The sequence below is a fragment of the Copidosoma floridanum genome, unplaced genomic scaffold, assembly GCF_036245765.1.
Source record: "Copidosoma floridanum isolate Cflo_tuat_1 unplaced genomic scaffold, Cflo_Japanese_pri ptg000004l, whole genome shotgun sequence".
Taxonomy (NCBI): domain Eukaryota; kingdom Metazoa; phylum Arthropoda; class Insecta; order Hymenoptera; family Encyrtidae; genus Copidosoma; species Copidosoma floridanum.
The window spans coordinates 30,588,510-30,607,117 of NW_028321881.1; positions in this window are offsets into that span (position 1 = coordinate 30,588,510).

Consider the following 18,608-nt stretch of genomic DNA (forward strand, 5'->3'; position numbering starts at 1 on the left):
TAATTAGCAAATTAAACACGAAATGTAATTGTAACAAGAAATATATGCGTATTGAAATTTTTGTGTACATGAAATGTTAGCTTTAATTGATACATTAGAATCTTTTTACTGGCTGAGATAAATTATCTAATACATGCAAATATACCATATTAAAAAAGAAACAACCAAATAACTGTATTTTAAGTCAAAACGAAAAAAAATGTATTAATCTGTACTTCTTGCAACTACATCCACGCTTACACATTTATACACAGTTCCACTAATTGCTAGGTAATCAAATTTGACCACTAATGTATACATGTATATAAAGACCGCGTACCTTGTAATCTCATTGCCTGTTTGTCCGTCGGTGTGAACAGTCCACCTAATACATTTAGTTAAATTTGAATAAGTATGAAAAAAAATTAATGCCTCTTGTAAGGGCCAATTGTTCTAGAAAATTATTTTACTTATTTTTTATTTACTTCATATCTATATTTTTTTATTATAATGATTCTTTTTGACTTTTAGCTGTCATACATCAACGTGCCTTTCTAAGAAAAATTTTCCAGCTATCTTTATTCTCTTTGGCATGACAACTCTTGCTGCTTTCCTCCAACTTATTTGATTTATTGAAATAGGTCCCTATTTTAATGTTGACTGCTCAATAGCTACACATTGAATAAAGTCTCACATGATTTTTATAATTATTTTATAAGGACGTAAATTTCTAATGTGATTTTATTATTGCACCTCTTTGTCAGACTTAATAACATCTTCGCACTCCACTTGAAATTAGAATTTTTCCATTCGGTAAACCTTGTGAATAGCACACATAGATCTATATGCACCATTATGGTGGGATCATGCAGTAGCTAATGTTGGGAGCTCAAAAAGTGGATAATCAGTCACAATAATAGGTTGCCAATAACACCTTTTAATTCACATTTTCTTTAATTCTCCAATTACAAAATTCTTCTTAGCATATTTGAGATTTTCACTTGCCAATGTAATCCATAACAGGCCTGCTCAAGACTCAAAATTTTTGCATTTGTATTAATAATTTACATTTTTTAACTTGTCAATTTCTATACCATTTAGTTTATATCATATTTTTTGAAACAGATAGCACGTAGCGTTGTTAAATAGTGTTGTTCTTGAGAAAATACTATTATCTTCAGTTCATCGAACATTAATATACTATATTTTTTTTATGTACAGCCACTAACAATACCTTCGAGCTAGACCCTTCATTTTCACTATTTCGAAATTGCCATTATATAGTTCTTTCAAGGACATATTTTGTGATTCTATTGGTACTAAAACTTGGTGTTTTTGCATTAGTACACTTTATTGTAAAGTAAATTCACGTAGATCAGTATACCAAGTTTCTTCGGCCGTAAGACTGTTTCTGTTTTTCAATGCAATCCTCATATATTTTAATCCTTACGTGATCTATCTAATATGGTATTTGCATCAACCGATAAGGTTCCAAAAGTATTAATGTAGAATAAATCAACGGTATCAATTTTTTTTCCGTTAATTACAGGTGGTCTGGATAGGTAGTTTAGATAGTCCGTTGGCATTGGCATTATTCTCTGATTTATTGGACTCAATGTTGTATTCAAAATCACGTCAAAAAATTGCGTAATGTTGTAATATCACTGCTTTGTAACGTGGCACTTCTCTGTTTTTCGCAAAAATTTATGTAAGTAATCTGTGATCCGTAATTGATGTAAATCTATTTCTGTATAGGTATTGGTAAAATCTTTTGATAACATAAATGATGACAAACGCTTTTTTTTATCGATCTGACTTCATTTTCTTTGTGTTGTATTTAAAGTTTGTGAAATGTAGTGCATTGGTTTTTCGGTCCCACCAGGAAAATGACGCTGTAACACTGCCCTAACGTAGTATGCTGTCGGATAGATGAAGCATGATAAAATGGCCAATAAGGAATTTTTTTTTACTACGACAAAAACTGTTAGAATTGCTTCGAAATATACCCTATAATGTCGAAAAATATTTTTGTGTGAAAAAGTTGACCACTCTATTTGTTATCAAACAAATAGTGAAAAGTGAAAGTGTATACTTTTTTATAAATTAAAAAAAAAGGTTCCGATCCAATAGTTTTTACAAAAGTCATAACAAAATAGTATTTTTTGCAATTGTTTGAATTTTAATTCATGTTTAGACTAGGACAAATTTTTTTATACTTTTCCAACGTATTTTATATCACATAACGTATCTTTTAGACTTTTGTGTGTCTTTTTTGTGCATTTTTTAAAATGATACGTTGGCAGGTAGAGCGCCTTAAACAGAGATTCTCTGCGAATACAAAATGCAGAGTGAACGGCAGAGATTTTCAAATCATCGTATATGGGATAAAAAATAGATTATCCACATACTATGGCGTCTGAATGCATGCAACCCAACTTTCAGAGACCGGAATTGCATGGTAAAGTGAATAAGACAAAATTTTTTAAAATTGTTTTTGAGAATCTAAAAGATACGTAATGTGATAAAACAAATGATAAAATTATAAAGTAAATTAAAACAACAAACCAGGGGGTATTAATGGGTCATGGGACCCACGGTAAGAACGAAGTTCTTTAAACATGAGATGAGTATAGACACAATTTATCAGGTAACAAGGGGGTTGCCAGACCCACAGGAAGAACGAAGCTATGTAAACGTTAGTACTGTATTCATGTTGTTTACTAAAACAAAAACTTCAAAAACGAATAAAAAAAAAATAAAAAAAAATAGTTTACTACTCACAATGGTTGAACTTCGTGAGAACGTCGTGCATAAATACAGTACTTACTAATGCGTATTTCTGAAGTGCTGTATTTATGCAGAACTTACTCACGAAGCTCACCTACCGTGAGTACTGAACTAAATTTTCTTATTTTTTTAAATTCATTTTTCAAGTTTTTGTTTCAGTGAACTACATGAATGCAGTACGTATTTTTCTAGAGCTTCGTTCTTTCTATGGGTCTGGCGACCCCCTTGTTACCTGAGAAATTGTGTGTCGTTATACTCATGTCATGTTTAAGGAACTTCGTTCTTACCACGGGTCCCATGACCCATTAATACCCCCTGGTTTGTTGTTTTAATTTCCTTTATAATTTTATCATTTGTTTGTTTTTTTTTTAATTTTTTTTTTTTTTCTTTGTTTCTTGTTTTATTTTATTTTTTTTTATTTTTTGTTGTGTTTTTTTTTCATATTTTATTTTGTTACATTTTTTTTCATTTTTTTGTATTTCCTTTATTTAATTTCTTTTTTTATTTTCATATTTAATCTTTTTTTTTTCATTCCCTTTTTTATTTCATTTTTTTCTATTCAATTGTATTTATTTATGTCTTTAGTAATTTCATTTCATTTTATTTTTATATTTCATTTCATTAATTTTTTTTTTTAATTTTTTTTTGCGATTTTATAGCCCATTTATGAAATTTTTGTTCTATTTTTATAGAATTACTCAATGACATTGTGCCATTATTTGTTTATCAAATTCAAAATAAGTGCCCTTAAAAACCATTAAAATGATATGAAACTCGACATATATTTGAATAATGATCTTACATAATTCATGTAAAATTGATTTAACAAATAACTTTATTTATATAATTATGTGATAATGTAACATAATTTGTTTGTTGAATTTGAAATAAGTGCCTTTAAAAACCATTGATACGTTCTTTAGTTGATACGTTCTTTAACTCTATTCTACATATTTATTTATTTATTTATTTATTTTTTTTTTTTTTTTTTTTTTTTTATAGAATTTTAAAAGAAAAAAATTCAAAGTCAAATAAAAATTATTGTAGGAAGATAAAATTAAAATTTGTTTAAAAATTAATTGCTTGGGAGTGTGAGGGGGAATGGTGGGTAAAGGTGTGCAGAAGAGTAACACGGCACGGTTGGTAGATATACACATATAGTGGGGAGAGGGGAAGTGTATAGAGAACAGTAGGTGAGGGGGGCGGGGTAAGGGGGGAAACTTGAGAGGAAGAGACTTCGAGTGGAACCACTTTCGTTTCAAAAAAAAAAAATTTGTCGGTTTTAAAATTCCAGCCCCCCGAGTAACGCGACATAAAGAACTTCGTTCTAATATACGTTGTTAAAGCATAAAAAAATTTGTCCTAGTCAAAACATGAATTAAAATTTAAACAATTGCAAAAAATACTAATTTGTTAATAACTATTGTAAAAACCATCGGATTGGAACCTTTTTTCTTTAGTTTATAAAAAAAATACACTTTAACGTCAACTTGGTCCTGTTCCGCTACATGCAAAATAACAAAGTTATAAAAATTTGCTTACACTGCAAAATCGAATTTTATGAAAAATGGAGCTCCAAATTTAACGGAAAATTTTTTTTTTTTACAGTATCGAAGTCTTTTATATTTTTAAAACAATCCATCTAGAATTACTGATCTGCATGCATTTTTACAACTAGGATAGCCGAATGAATTTTTAAATGATTTATCGTCTTGTGACGTCATTTCTTGTATTAGAACAAAATCCTTGGGCGTCATTGAAGATGGTTATAAGTGCTGTAAAATCCTAAATTTTTTAACATTCTCATTAGGAAATGTAAAAGTTATGATTGTATCACAGTTAAAATTTTAAATCACGATTTTTGCACTATTTTGCGTTCTTACTTGGCGTAAAAAATTTTGTTGATCATCTTACCGGTGACCATCAATAGATAATTACATAAGGAACAAACTATCTCCAGATATTTTTTGAATGTAACTACCACAAAAAAAGTTGTAAGCGAAATTCTAAGAAAAAAATCGGTCACTTTCCACTATTAGTCAAAAATTATTAGCTATTATTTTAACTATAAATTGTAGCTGCATTTAAAGTTATAATCAGCTACAATAAAAGCTATAATTGACTACAAAGTAGCTACAATCATGTACAAATAACAATTATAAAAAGTAGCTGTTTACAGCTATACATTTCTAGCGAATTTTAATTAACAGAATTTATTCAATAATCTTTCTTTTTGTAAGGTATATCAGCCGTATAAGTCGATATTATCCGTATAATAACACTAAAAGTAGGGAGTTGAAGTATTTTTAAATCATTAACAAAAAAACAAAAAAATGTTACTGTTTAAATTTTTTTCGTTTATTATTCTATAATGGTAATGATGTTACAGAGAAAATTCCAGAGCAATTACCTTTAAATACAACCATTATAAGCTTACCATTTTTTCCAAATAATTTTGATAAGATACAACGTTTTTTAAAAAAATTCAATATACAAGTAATTCCGAGAATAAACAAAAAATTGAATCATATTGTACAGTTAAGAAAAGATACTACTGATACTTTGGATAATACTAATGTCGTATATGAAATCTCATGCAGTGACTGTTCAGCAAAATATACAGGTGAAACGAAGAGAGCCTTAAAAGAGAGAAAACGAGAACACCAAAACAACTACAAACCGGAATCGGTAGTTACTTTACACCAAATTTCTAATAACCATAATTTTGAGTGGGACAATATAAAAATATTAGACAAAGAGCCAAATTATGGTAAATGTTTGATCTCTGAAATGTTTCACATTACCTACAACATTCACAATATAAATAAGAAAGAAGATGTTTATAATTTAAGTCGCACTTATCGAAGTTTCTTTAGTTTTGTACGTTTTTAAAGACTATGTACGTTTTTAGAATTGTATACTAATAATGTGATGTGTGAACTGAGGGCTCGGGTCATCGCACTGCGAAACTTGTGTGTGTTTGGGTGTATGTGTGTTTGTTTTAAAAGCGGGGTACATTGCAGTGTTAAGGCCTTTGCCAGTTTGACTTGCGTGTGAGCTATTTGCTCGATACGATAAATAAATTGTCTTGCACAGTTTAAATTAAGGTAATTTATTTTTCAGTTCAACATTATATGTATCTGTTGTCTATAATAGTCATTGTAATAATTTATTATTGTTAATAAAGTAATTTATTATTGTATTAGTGTTAATGAAGAGGTCAGCACACCAGTCGACGAAACGTCGCTTAAACTAAGTGTTTTTATTTGCCCCAGAAGATCAACGAAATAAACTTATATACATAATATGGAGGGCGAGAAAGACTTAAGTATTAACAATAAGCTATTAGTTTTACCACAATTAGATGGACCACAAAATATAGCGCAAATACTATCGGGGAGTAGATCACCATGTCAATTCGAACGCTTTTCTTGTTTTACAATAGCGTCAAAATTCAGAACTTGTTATTTTATGGATTGTTCTTTCAATTCCATGTCTACTCGGTATGAAGGATGAGTGACTACTAATCTTTTAATTGAATAGTATAACGCTTTTATATTTTGAGCTCTTTATTGTAACGAATTCGTCTACTATGAATACATTATTCATTTTATCGAACGCTTAGTCATAATTCAACCTCTGAAGACTAATCATCATCATGTATCATCATGATCATGCATCGTAAGAGAGGACGAGGTCTTGTAAATATTATCATAAATTCTTTACCAGTAAAGCTTCATTTGCCTGGATATCAGTATTGTGGGCCTGGTACTAATCTTGCTAAGCGTCTTGCTAGAGGAGATCCAGGAGTTAATCCACTGGACACCGTGTGTAAGGAGCATGATATAGAATACTCAAAAAATCGACAAGATTTAAAAGCCAGATGCGAAGCAGATAAAATTTTAGGTGATAAGGCTTGGCAAAGAGTTAAAGCTTCAGATTCAAGTGTTGGTGAAAAAGCAGCAGCTACCTTTGTGACTGGCGCTATGAAGCTTAAAAGTAAATTTGGTATGGGGTTAAAGAAGGAGAAGAAGAAGAAGAAACATTGTATTAACAAAAGGAAAAGAAAAAAGAGTAGCTTAAAAAAACAAGGTAGTTCTTTAAGTGCAATTATTAAAGCTTCTTCACAAGACATGAATACTAATAGCAAAAAAGCTCAAGATGTCATTAGTAGTGCTTTGACAGGTGCTCGTACTGCTGTTAAAAAATCTGGTGGTAAAAAGCATGTTAAAATTCCCCGCATCTTACGCCTTCCTACTCAAATTGGTGGAGCTCTACCTCTAATACTCTTGTTTGCTGGTTTGAGTGCAACAGGTACTAGAGCCAATGGAATAGTAGGAGTTATTGAAATCATCAAGCTACTAAGTCAGTCAAAAATAAGCTAGCTGAGAGTCAGAGACATAATCAAACCATGAAAGCTATTGCCCTCAAGAAAGGTCTTTATCTCAGACCTCATAAAACTGGATTAGGAGTCTATTTAAAGCCTTACGTCGGAAAAGGTTTAAAGAAAAAAAAAAAAAAAAAAAAAAAATCATAAAAAGTTCAAAGCAGTAAAATTACCTGATCGAGCTGTGACCAACATAGATTTGATTAAATATTCTAAAATCTTAAAAATCCACCGGTTTCGTGGAGTATTCATGAAAAACAACTTATCTGCTGATGGCCCGCGGTTTTCTGTAACAGCTGTAGTAAATCTTGATGATAAGAATGGACCTGGAACTCACTGGGTGGCTTATCGAAGACGTGGTAATAATGTTGTATATTTTGACAGTTTTGGAGATCTTCAGCCACCTATCGACTTAATGTTATATCTCAAAGTTAATAAGGTGAAATGTAATCATAAGCTTTATCAAAAATTCAACTCTTACAACTGCGGTCATTTGTGCTTAAAATTTCTTTCAAAACAAATATAACTTTCTAACATCAAGAGAAACCTCTTAGTTATACTTTGACAACGATGAAAGAAACATTTACACTAAGCCTTTCTGGTACTTCTTCTGTTTTAGAAGCACAGTATTTTTCACCTATTGAATTATCGCCAAAACACAGCTAAGTTCTTGGCTTAGTACAACTTTTGTCATTCAACTCAGTTCCAAATATTGATGAAAATGGTAATAAATTTTACGTTGACAATCAATTTATTGTATTACAAACCCAACCTCGCAACATAACTCTTGATATTACGCCAAACAATAATACGCTTCGAAGTGTTATCAAGTGCAGCTATACCATTGACTTTAGACCTAAGGATTCTATAGGTTGTCTTTAGGTTTCACTTAGCGAGTTCTTAACAATAACACCACTCATATTTCAGACTTACCTGTAGCTATTCTAAAGATAAACGCATTAAGAGTTGAAAGTAACATTACGAGAGGAGCTTACATAAATAGCAACAAAGTGCACATGATTCATGAATTTTTTCCAGTTGTACCACCAGGATATAAAATTATTGAAGTTCCTTTACAAATAATTTATTTACCGATTATTGGACGTATTATTAATCATATTTAAGTACGTATGGTAGATAAGGACGGTAATTTAGTTAATTTTCGTGGTGATGTCACAACTATAGGATTGCATATAAAACCCTCTTCATAATGGGTATCATTTATAATCAAACAAATCATATAGGTAGCTTAATATGCACTCCAGCACTCTGTCAACGACGAGCTCTTAAACCGTTGAGACGTCAGAAAAAACAGTCCATAAAAGCATCGAGACATCTAAGAAGACAGCCAACACGTCAAAAATTAACTCATCAAAACATACAGTTTATAAAAAGTCTTGGTTTACAAATAAGAAACCCTGGTAGATAATAAGTTGGATACTTTTTTGTTTTATAAAAAATGGATGAGATTCTAAGTATTCAGTCTCCAGTCGCATTTGATAAATCTATTGCACACTATGAGATTCATGCTCATCAGCCGTATGCATCTTCAACATATAGTAACAGTGATGAAATTCGAATTTCAATTCAACATCAAGATTTGTGTCTTTTACCATCCAGAAGTTCTTTACATGTTTATGGAAGATTGGTCAAAGCAGATGGAAATACAGCAGTAACAAATACTGCTTTAATAAACAACGCAATCTGCCACTTATTTGAAGAAATTAGGTATAAGATACATGCCATAGAAGTCGACAAGTGCAAAAATGTTGGATTAACAACCCTTATGAAAAATTGGTTATCACTTCGTCCTGATCAACAATTTATGATAAATGCCAGTTGGCTTGGTGTTGGAGAAGAAGCTGATGATCTCACTAATAATAACGGCTACTTTGATATTATGCTTTCACTGAATATGATTTTAAGTTTTGCTGAAGACTATCGTAAGATAGTTGTTAATGTAAGACATGAGCTTATTTTTACAAGAGCAAGAAACGATATAAATGCCGTGTTGCAAACTCCAGTTAATGCTAATGCTGCTGATCCCGCGGCCGTAGCAACTTTAAAATAGCAATATTAAAGCTCGAGTGGCTTATGCCATATGTGGTAATGTCAGATTCTCATAAAATTCGTTTATTAAACTATCTGTAAAAAAATAAGCTTATACCTATGAGTTTTCGAACTTGGGAATTGTATAAGTATCCCCTGTTACCTAGCACACCCAAACATATATGGACAGTTAAAACATCAAATCAGTTGGAAAAGCCACGTTACGTTATTTTAGCCTTTCAAACTAACCGTAAAAATCAGAAAAATGTAAGCGCTAGTATGTTTGATCATTGCAATATAAGAAATGTGAAACGCTACCTTAATTCACAATAATATCCTTATGGTGATTTGAATCTTGATATAACGCATAATCAGTATGGATTGCTATATCATATGTATGCTAATTTTCAAAATTCATACTATGGCAAAGATTGTACACCTTCACTGGGCAAACAGCTTTTTCTCAATCGAATACCTTTAATCGTTCTCGATTGTTCGAAACAAAACGAGTCATTAAAAAATGCTTCAGTAGATGTGAGGCTAAAATTTGAGTCGCATACAAATTTTCCTGCCAATACGTCAGCTTATTGCTTAATTTTGCACGACCGTATAGTTCAATACATTCTAATGAGTCAGAATGTCAAGAAACTTGTGTAGATATAAAGTTGATTCAGGGCTTTGTTAGCATCAGTTTATTTTCAACCACACTGGATAAAGGTCGGAGCAACAGCTGGAGTAAAGAAGAAGCAGAAAACAAACAACAACAAGAAGAGTGGGAAAAATTTATGAGAAGAAACGAGAAGAAGGACATGAAGGTTGATAAAACAAAATCTGTGAAAAAATCGAAAGATAAAGACTATAAAATTGTTTGAAAATTGATATGTTTAATAAGCTTTACTTTAAACAATATGTCATATAAACCGTGTACGAGTAATTTTACAACTAATGTTAAGTATCAAAAAATCTCAACTAAGGATGATGATGATAGGAATAAGAAATTGGGGCTGAAAAACTTCGTCGATAAATATTCAACCAACAAAGGATCTTGTCCTAAAAATGAAGGTTACGAAAAAATAAAAAAGCAACAAAACTAAGTATTATAATTGCGAAAGATGAAGTATTTTGTGGACATGCAAGGTTTCAAGAAACCAGGTAATGATTATATGCTCAAAGAATTGGCTATCCTTCCGCTCAATACTAACGATGCAGAAGCCCAAGTATTTCTTTTTAAAGCACCCTTCAGTTGGCGAAAATTATTCCAAAAGAATAAACATAAAAATTTATACCTTGAATTTTGCTATCATGGACTAACCTGGGACTCAGTAAAAATTGAGTATACAGAGATAGGAAATATTCTACGGGATAATCTTAAAAATGCTACAAAGATACATGTCATTGGAGATCTAAAAAAAAAGTGGCTTGAAAGATTTGGCTTTAAGGTCACTGATATGACAGACTATCCACCGTTCGAGCTTCCAAGATTGGTTACTACTTGCACACATCACAACGGAGCCTACAAATCCATGTGTGCTCTTCATAATGTGAAGCGAATGAAAAAATTTTACTTCAATATGGAATGGGTTGATGTTGATGATGATGATAATAATTATAGTAGAGAGCTGTAAGAATGAATTGTACTGTACTTTAAGAACAACATGTTTAACAAAATCGTTTTGTAAATCATGTACATTTTTCATTTAATATAAACTGATTTTAAAAACAAAAAATGTTTAACAATTATTTCCCTACCACTCCACATCCTACATTATTATGCAACGCGCTCGCTAACACAAAAAAAAGTTATGTATGCAGATAACTACCACCTGCACATGCTGCATATTACGCATAAACTCAAACAGCGCGCGCAAACTCAAGCAGTGCTGCAGGTGGCGCGCGCAACCTCAAGCAGCGCACGCACAAGGAATGCGAGGAAGCCACAGCTCCTGCTCACCCATTGGCTGCAGCAGTGACCACTCCACCCGAAAAGAGGGGCCACTCGCCACGGACAGGGAGTGGGCCAAAATCGCCTGGCGACTCGAGCCCACCTGGGCTGGAATCGCCACAGCTTATCTACTCATATTGTTAAAAAGCGATTCATTATGTCAGCGTCTGAAATGCTGTGTCTTATTAGACATATCACTTACATTATTGGACATCTTATACCACAAGATTATTATAATTTTATTTTTTTGAAACATGTTGTTAAATTAATTAAAATGTTTATAAGTCCAGCATTTCATGAAAGTGCGATAAAAGCACTGACTGTCAAAATTGATGATTACCTAGTTTTTTAAGTTCGATTGATCCTAAGAGCATTCAACCAAAACACCACCATTCGTTGCATTATCCTCGCATAAAATCCATTGTCAAACCAGTTTGGAAAATTTTCTGTATGCGCTATGAAAGCAAAAACAAACAAGGGAAAATCGCATCGCATGCTTCGATTTCCCGAATAAATATTTGTCAGTCAATTGCTATACGACACCAGCTTAGCTTTAATTACAGATTAGTAACAGAAATCTAAGTAAAAGTTAAGACCTAGGACCATAAGAATATTAAAAGTGTAACTCCTTCTACTATACCATAAATTATATGCGTATGGAATCTGTTACCTGATTGTATTAAAAAATTAGAATTAATTAATATCGTAAAAAATACATATTTCTAAGGCAATATTATCAATATGCACAGTATTATCATACTAAAAACTGACATCGGTCCACAAGTAAAATTATTTTGCAAGGAGATGACTTTTTGTAAGTAAGTAAGCAATTAATAGATGTTTTCGTAGATGAGCACTTAGCTGCTTATGAAATTATTGCATCAACCTACGAGTGGCCTGTTTCATCGAGAAAAAATTTACATGATTGATGTGTCACTTACTCTGTCAAAACTTACGATGGTAAATTAGTAATTATAAAAAAATGGTTACAAGATGTAAATTGAATGTACAATGTCATGTAGTTTGATGAACACAACACTTTTTTTTTTTTTTAATTATTTATTTATTATTTATTCACTTATTTCATTATTTAACCATTTATTTAACTTTATTATCAATCCTCTATCATTTTGTATGACTCTGTTATTAAACAGGCTTTTGTAGTAGGTGCAATTGCAGTTTAATTAGGGCCAGAGCCTAGTTGGCCCCAAACTTACCCGCGCAAGATACTCGTTCACGAGAAAGTTTTTTTAATTCAAGGGGAAGCTCTGGCTAATAATCATGAGGGTACGAATATCACGTCGATCGTGTTCACAGACAACAGGTTAAGTAGGTGTGAAGCATACAGCTGGTCGAAGTTCCCCTCTGGCGGCGCACCGTGGTGCTGTTATAGAGAGAGTGAGGGGAATTTTTACCCTGACTGAGGATAAAAAATAACCGACCCTGCTGTAAAAATTATAAGGACTGACTATAAATTTTACTATTCCTTGAATGTTTACCATGACTCAGGATAGAAATTTTAGTTCACACAGGATGAAATTTACTGTATCGTCGGATTGTCCCAAAATTACGCTGACAATCAGGGTAAAAATTTACCTGAATTTGCTTCCCGTGTACGTACTATCTGTTTAAAAAAATACGATATGAACTAAATGGTGTAGAAATTGACAAGTTAAAAACTGTTTATAATAAATACAAATGCCAAAATTCGTGGCTTGAGCAGGCCTGTTATGGATTAAATTGACTGGTAAAAATCTCACATATGCTAAGAAGATTTTTGTAATTAGAGAATTAAAGAAAAAGTGACTCAAAAGGTGTAATTGGCAACTTATTATTGTGACTGATTATCCACTTTTTGAGCTCCCAACATTAGCTACTGCATGATCCCACCATAATGGTGCATATAGATCTATGTGTGCTATCCACAAGGTTCACCGAATGGAAAAATTCTACTTTCAAGTGGAGTGCGAAGATGTTATGAAGTCTGACGAAAAGGTGCAATAATAAAATCACATTAGAAATTTACGTCCTTACAAAATAAATATAAAAATCATATGAGACTTTATTCAATGTGTAACTATTGAGCAGTCATCATCAAAATAGGTCCCTATTTCAATAAATCAAATAAGTTGGAGGAAAACAGCAAGAGTTGTTATATCAAAGGGAATAAAGATAGCTGGAAAATTTTTCTTAGAAAGGCACGTTGAAGTATGACAGCTAAAAGTCAAAAAGAATCATTATAATAAAAAAATATGGATATGAAGTAAATAAAAAATAAGTAAAATAATTTTCTAGAACAATTGGCCCTTACAAGAGGCGTTAATTTTTTTTTGATACTTATTCAATTTTAACTAAATGTATGTATTGAAAATTTTTTATTATCATTCAAGTAACCTAATCCCACGCTATCGTTAGGTAAATGCTATCTTTCGACACATGCTATCCTATAGACCTAAAAATAATTAATTAAAAATTAATTGGTGCTATGTACAGAAAAATTTACTTAGTGGTTAAATTAATTAATGGAAGATATCTATGTGTTATACAAATAATATTCACTTATTGCAAATAATAAAATATTAAGAGATCACAGTATCACTGAATCTTCTTCACTACAAATAGAGGTGAAAGAGGGAAATAGCTCAGCAGATCTGGTACTCGCACAAGAGCCTGAGTAGGTACGCCGATCCAGAGCCGTTTTGGCGGAAAGCGCAGTAGGTTCAGCACGAGGGTCAGGTTGCGGGGCTAGTAGGTATGCTTATGGCTCGATAGCTATGAGGCTAGGCTACGATACAGGTGGCTCTGTTTTCCTAAGGAGATACGAGGCTTGGTTGCCCCGTATGCCCTTAGCTATATTACTCACTTTTAATTGGAAGAAACTTTTTTTTTTAATTTTAACTTATATTGATTGAATGTATGGTTTTTATTTACTGTTATTACATTAAAACAAGCTATCACTTACAGTTCTGTGATTATGCATGTTACCTACAATTAATCTATGTTTTAGCGTGTTGTATTCATTAAAACATGGGATCTCTGCACGAGAACGGCATCATCACTAGGTGAAAAACACTTTTTGTAATTGTTTACATTAACAAAAGCAATCCAGTCCATGCGTTTGATTGGATAACATGATATTACGTTAGGAATTATAAAATATTGGGGTGTTATCATCCTTGACGGTGGCTTGCGCAGTAGCGATCCATGTCCATCTGCTTCGTTAAAAAATTTACGTAATTTTTTTCTCAAATCTTTAACTGCATTTTCACAACCTCGGAATGTTAATTTTTTGGGAGAAATCTCAATAGCATCCAATTTCACTGAAAAATATAACAAATTTTTTTACGATGCTGACTGTATGAATCGAAGGGTAAACGAAACATGTAATGAAGATAATAATGTCAAGAAGACTCATTTCTCGTATTTTTTTCTCTTTTAAAGTCTACTAATAGATTGCCATCTGATAATTGTCATAACCATTTGATGTGTTAAAAAATTTATTTAACCCTTTTGCATCGAAAAAAGAATCTTAAAATGTACATATTATATAATTTTTATGTGTATATACTCTCATATCATGCTATATTTCTAAAAAGTTTTATATAGATAGAAGCGGATCATGCCCAAAAAGGAGCTTAGAAAATGAAAAATCCACCAACCTCCTTCTAGCTACTAAAAACGCTGGGTCTATATGTTTATGAGGGTACTGAAAACGAATATCATATTTATTTTCGTCTAAGGTTGGGGCTTGATGGTCAGAATCCTTTTTTCATTATAAGTACTTTAAGTTAATAGAATTCAGCGTAGTATGTTGTTCCACATGTTCACGGAGCTCCAGTTAATTATATTTACTTACAACAGTCAAAAATTTTAAGACAATTTTGTGAGTAGTTAGCCAATAAGGTCGTAAAAACATAGAACTAACATGGTGGCTGTTTGGATGGAGCAAAAATGAGCGAATTTGAGAAATCATACGAGCACACTTTGTGTTCCCTTACATTATTATAATTAAAAAATATGAAAGTGTGTTCTCATTTTTTTTTTTTTTTTTTTTTTTTTTTTTTTTTTTTTTTTTTTTTTTTTTTTTTTTTTTAATAACGTGAAAAATAAATTAGCATAACTTCTTCAGAACTTTTACGTCGATGAGAACCAATAAATTGATTGTTGCTCAACATGCTGGTTTGTATATAACATTATTTTCGTTATGATTAATGCGAATAGGATAAGTTGAGTGTCAATTGGAAGAAAGTGATATGCACAAAAAAAGTGTCCGTATGTTTATGTAGAAAATCTCATAAAAATATAAATGAAAAAAGATTTGACTATAATCAATAAAAAACAGTGTAATCAATATGATATGTTTATCTTTATGTTACAATATCATTGGCACTCAACACTATGGTAGCTGTTAATTTAATACTTTCATTCGATTATTGTTGTGTATTACACCATCGTTATTGCTTGTGCCACACACCATGACAGAGACACACTAGTACATACACACACACACACACACGCACGCATTTATACACACTAACACTTGAACGATTAAGGTGGAGGAGCATGACGCAAGCTGCATCACGCAGATGAGTCTGAGATCGGTTACCTGCCCGAATGAGCGGATATTACCAAGCTATGTACATCGAAGCATTTAAATAAAAGTTTGCTTTAATATTAGATGTGAGTTCACTTAATCACCTACTATTATTTCACACGACACCACAGTGGTATCAGAAGTGGGATAAAATCTTTGCATACAATGCTGCCAGGTAAAGTCTAGTTCAGCAAATCTAACCTCAACGTGACCTTGGACACCGAACAGACTTCATTACCTCACGAGTTAGTGGAATTTATCTAACTCTTTCACCATGCCACACGACACAGAATCTGTGATTCATCAACTCGCTGGTGCGATTACCCAAGCATGTCGCCTGTCCGTCGTAGATGAATCAGCACCATCCATAGAGCCTTGAACACCACAATTTTTCGTGCAGCCTTACCTATTTCACACGGTTCACGTGGACGCTGAACCTGAGCAAGATGCCTGAAGATCAACACGCGCAATACGCAATTCACAATCCAAGTTGGAATCACTTAAGGCAGGTTTTATTTTGCAGAAGGCTAACCGTAAGTTCGTCAGGTATATTGGTCACCCTATTAACTGTGTCAGGAAAATGAAAGTCAGCACCACCATTGGATTTGCAACTAGAAACCTTGATCTCTACGTGGTTGACGACGGAGTTGAGATGATTCTCAGTTGAGAATGGATCTCGGAGTTTGGACGCGAAATCAGCTTAGAGCACCTCTTTGCGACGCCTAACTCAATCCATAAACTCTGACTATACCAGCAGCCACTACCCCCAAGGTAGCAGAGATAACTGGAAAACATCCTTAACTGGTACCAGGACGTGTTCAGCAGCATCCCTGAAAAGATGTCAGGGCCATCGATCAAGATGCACCTTAAGGCAGGGGCCATCCCTGTTTGTGCAAGGGCACGCGACGTACCAGTCGCACTCTATCATGCATATGCCAAAGATATCGACACCAAAATAGCATCCGGTTTCTATAAAAGGGACAATTATTCCGAGTGGGCATCAACGACTCACGTCATGGATTACCATCGACGAACACCTGAATCCCAAGATGGAGCATCTATTCAACCGAATGCGCGGTGCCGCCTTCTTATGATATCTAGACATTACTGACGCCTATACTCATCTCGAGGTCAACGAAGAGTTCAGCCATGAGCTCACTCTCAATACACTGACTCACAATCTGATCCAACCAATTAGAGCAGTCTACAGAGCAGCCAACATTCCCGCTATTTGGTAGCGACGAACGGACACAGTCCTACAGGGCTTACAAAAACGTCGTAAGTTTTTTTAATGACATAATAGTTTTCACCGATTCGTTCGAGAATCTGATACAGGCTCTTACCACCACCTTAGAGCGATTTCAGTAACATGGACTAAAACTCAACTGCTCCAAATGTGTTTTTGCTCAAACTGTCCCCGAAGCCCTGGGTCATAAGATTGACGCGTCAGTCATCCACAAGTCTAATGCGCACATCACAGCTGTCCGATACCCACCAAAGCCGGTCACCCCGGCAGAGCTCCAGCTGTTTTTAGAAAAAGCAATCAACTACAGCTCTTTCATTTTTAACCTGTTAACAAGAGATCGCCTTCTCAGAGACATGCTTTAGAAGAATCCCTACATATGGACACCAGAGGGTGACAAGGCCTACGAAGACATCAAGAACGCCCTCATCTCGCCACATGTACTGGCGCTGTACGATACAGCATTGCCACTCCTGCTGGCCACGGATGCCAGCAAAAGTGGTCTAGACGCAGTGCTTTTACACTACTCGGCAATGAACAGGAATGCCCAACAGCTTACGCCAGCCAAACGATATCAGCAACAGAATAGAGGTATCCGTAAATCAATAAAGAGGTGCTTGCGATCGTATAGGCCGAAAAGAAGTTTTTCTATTTGTACGATTGACACTTTACCCTTGACCCAAATCTTGCATCTGGAGACGTCATTACCGGTTTTGTGCATCAGTCGCATGGCTAATTCTGCCAACTACTTGGCATATTTTAACTATGACATCGTCTTCAAGAACTCTAAGGCTAACGAGAATGCCGATTACTGCTCTCAAGCGCACCTCCCTGCCATGGTTAACCTAATCATGAGTCCTTCTTCTCCACAATAGAAGGAAACATACGGTTTTGACGATTTTGACCTGTTCACAGTCCACCAGGTGCTACAGCTACCAGTGAAAACAGAAACTATCGCACGCGAGACTAGGAAGGACGCTCATCTAGGTAAGATCGTCAAGATCCTTGAAACAGAACAAGATCTCACCCGCTACAACTACAAGGTATCCGAGGCAAACTACAAACTTGCCACCAACTGCCTGATATTCGAGCATCGAGTGATTGTACCACCTCGACTATGTGACACTATCGTAATTAATTTACACATAGCCCACCTGGGCATAGTAAAGATGAAAAGGATTGCACGTTAATTTAATTTCTGACCTAACATTGATGCCAACATTGAAAAACTTGCTAAATTCTGCACAGCGTGTGCAGATCACGCACATGCACCACCAAAATTTCGAGATTACCATTAAGAGTACCCGTAAGCACCTTGGGAACGGATTCACATGGACTACGCAGGCCCATCAGTAGCTGACACTATGACGTTGATTTTGGTTGACACTTATTCTAAGTGGCTCGAGGTTAAACCTACTACCTCTACAACAGCAGCCGCGAACGTCACCATCTTGGACGATCTGTTTTCAACTTGCGGCACACCAGTCACTGTTGTCTCTGACAATGGTCGACAATTCGTTTCGGAAGAATTCAAGTCTTTTCTTTTGACCTGTGGCGTTAAATACCATCTCTACTGGAAAGAATCACGTGATTCCTCACGTGAGATCTCACGTCCAATTTTCACATG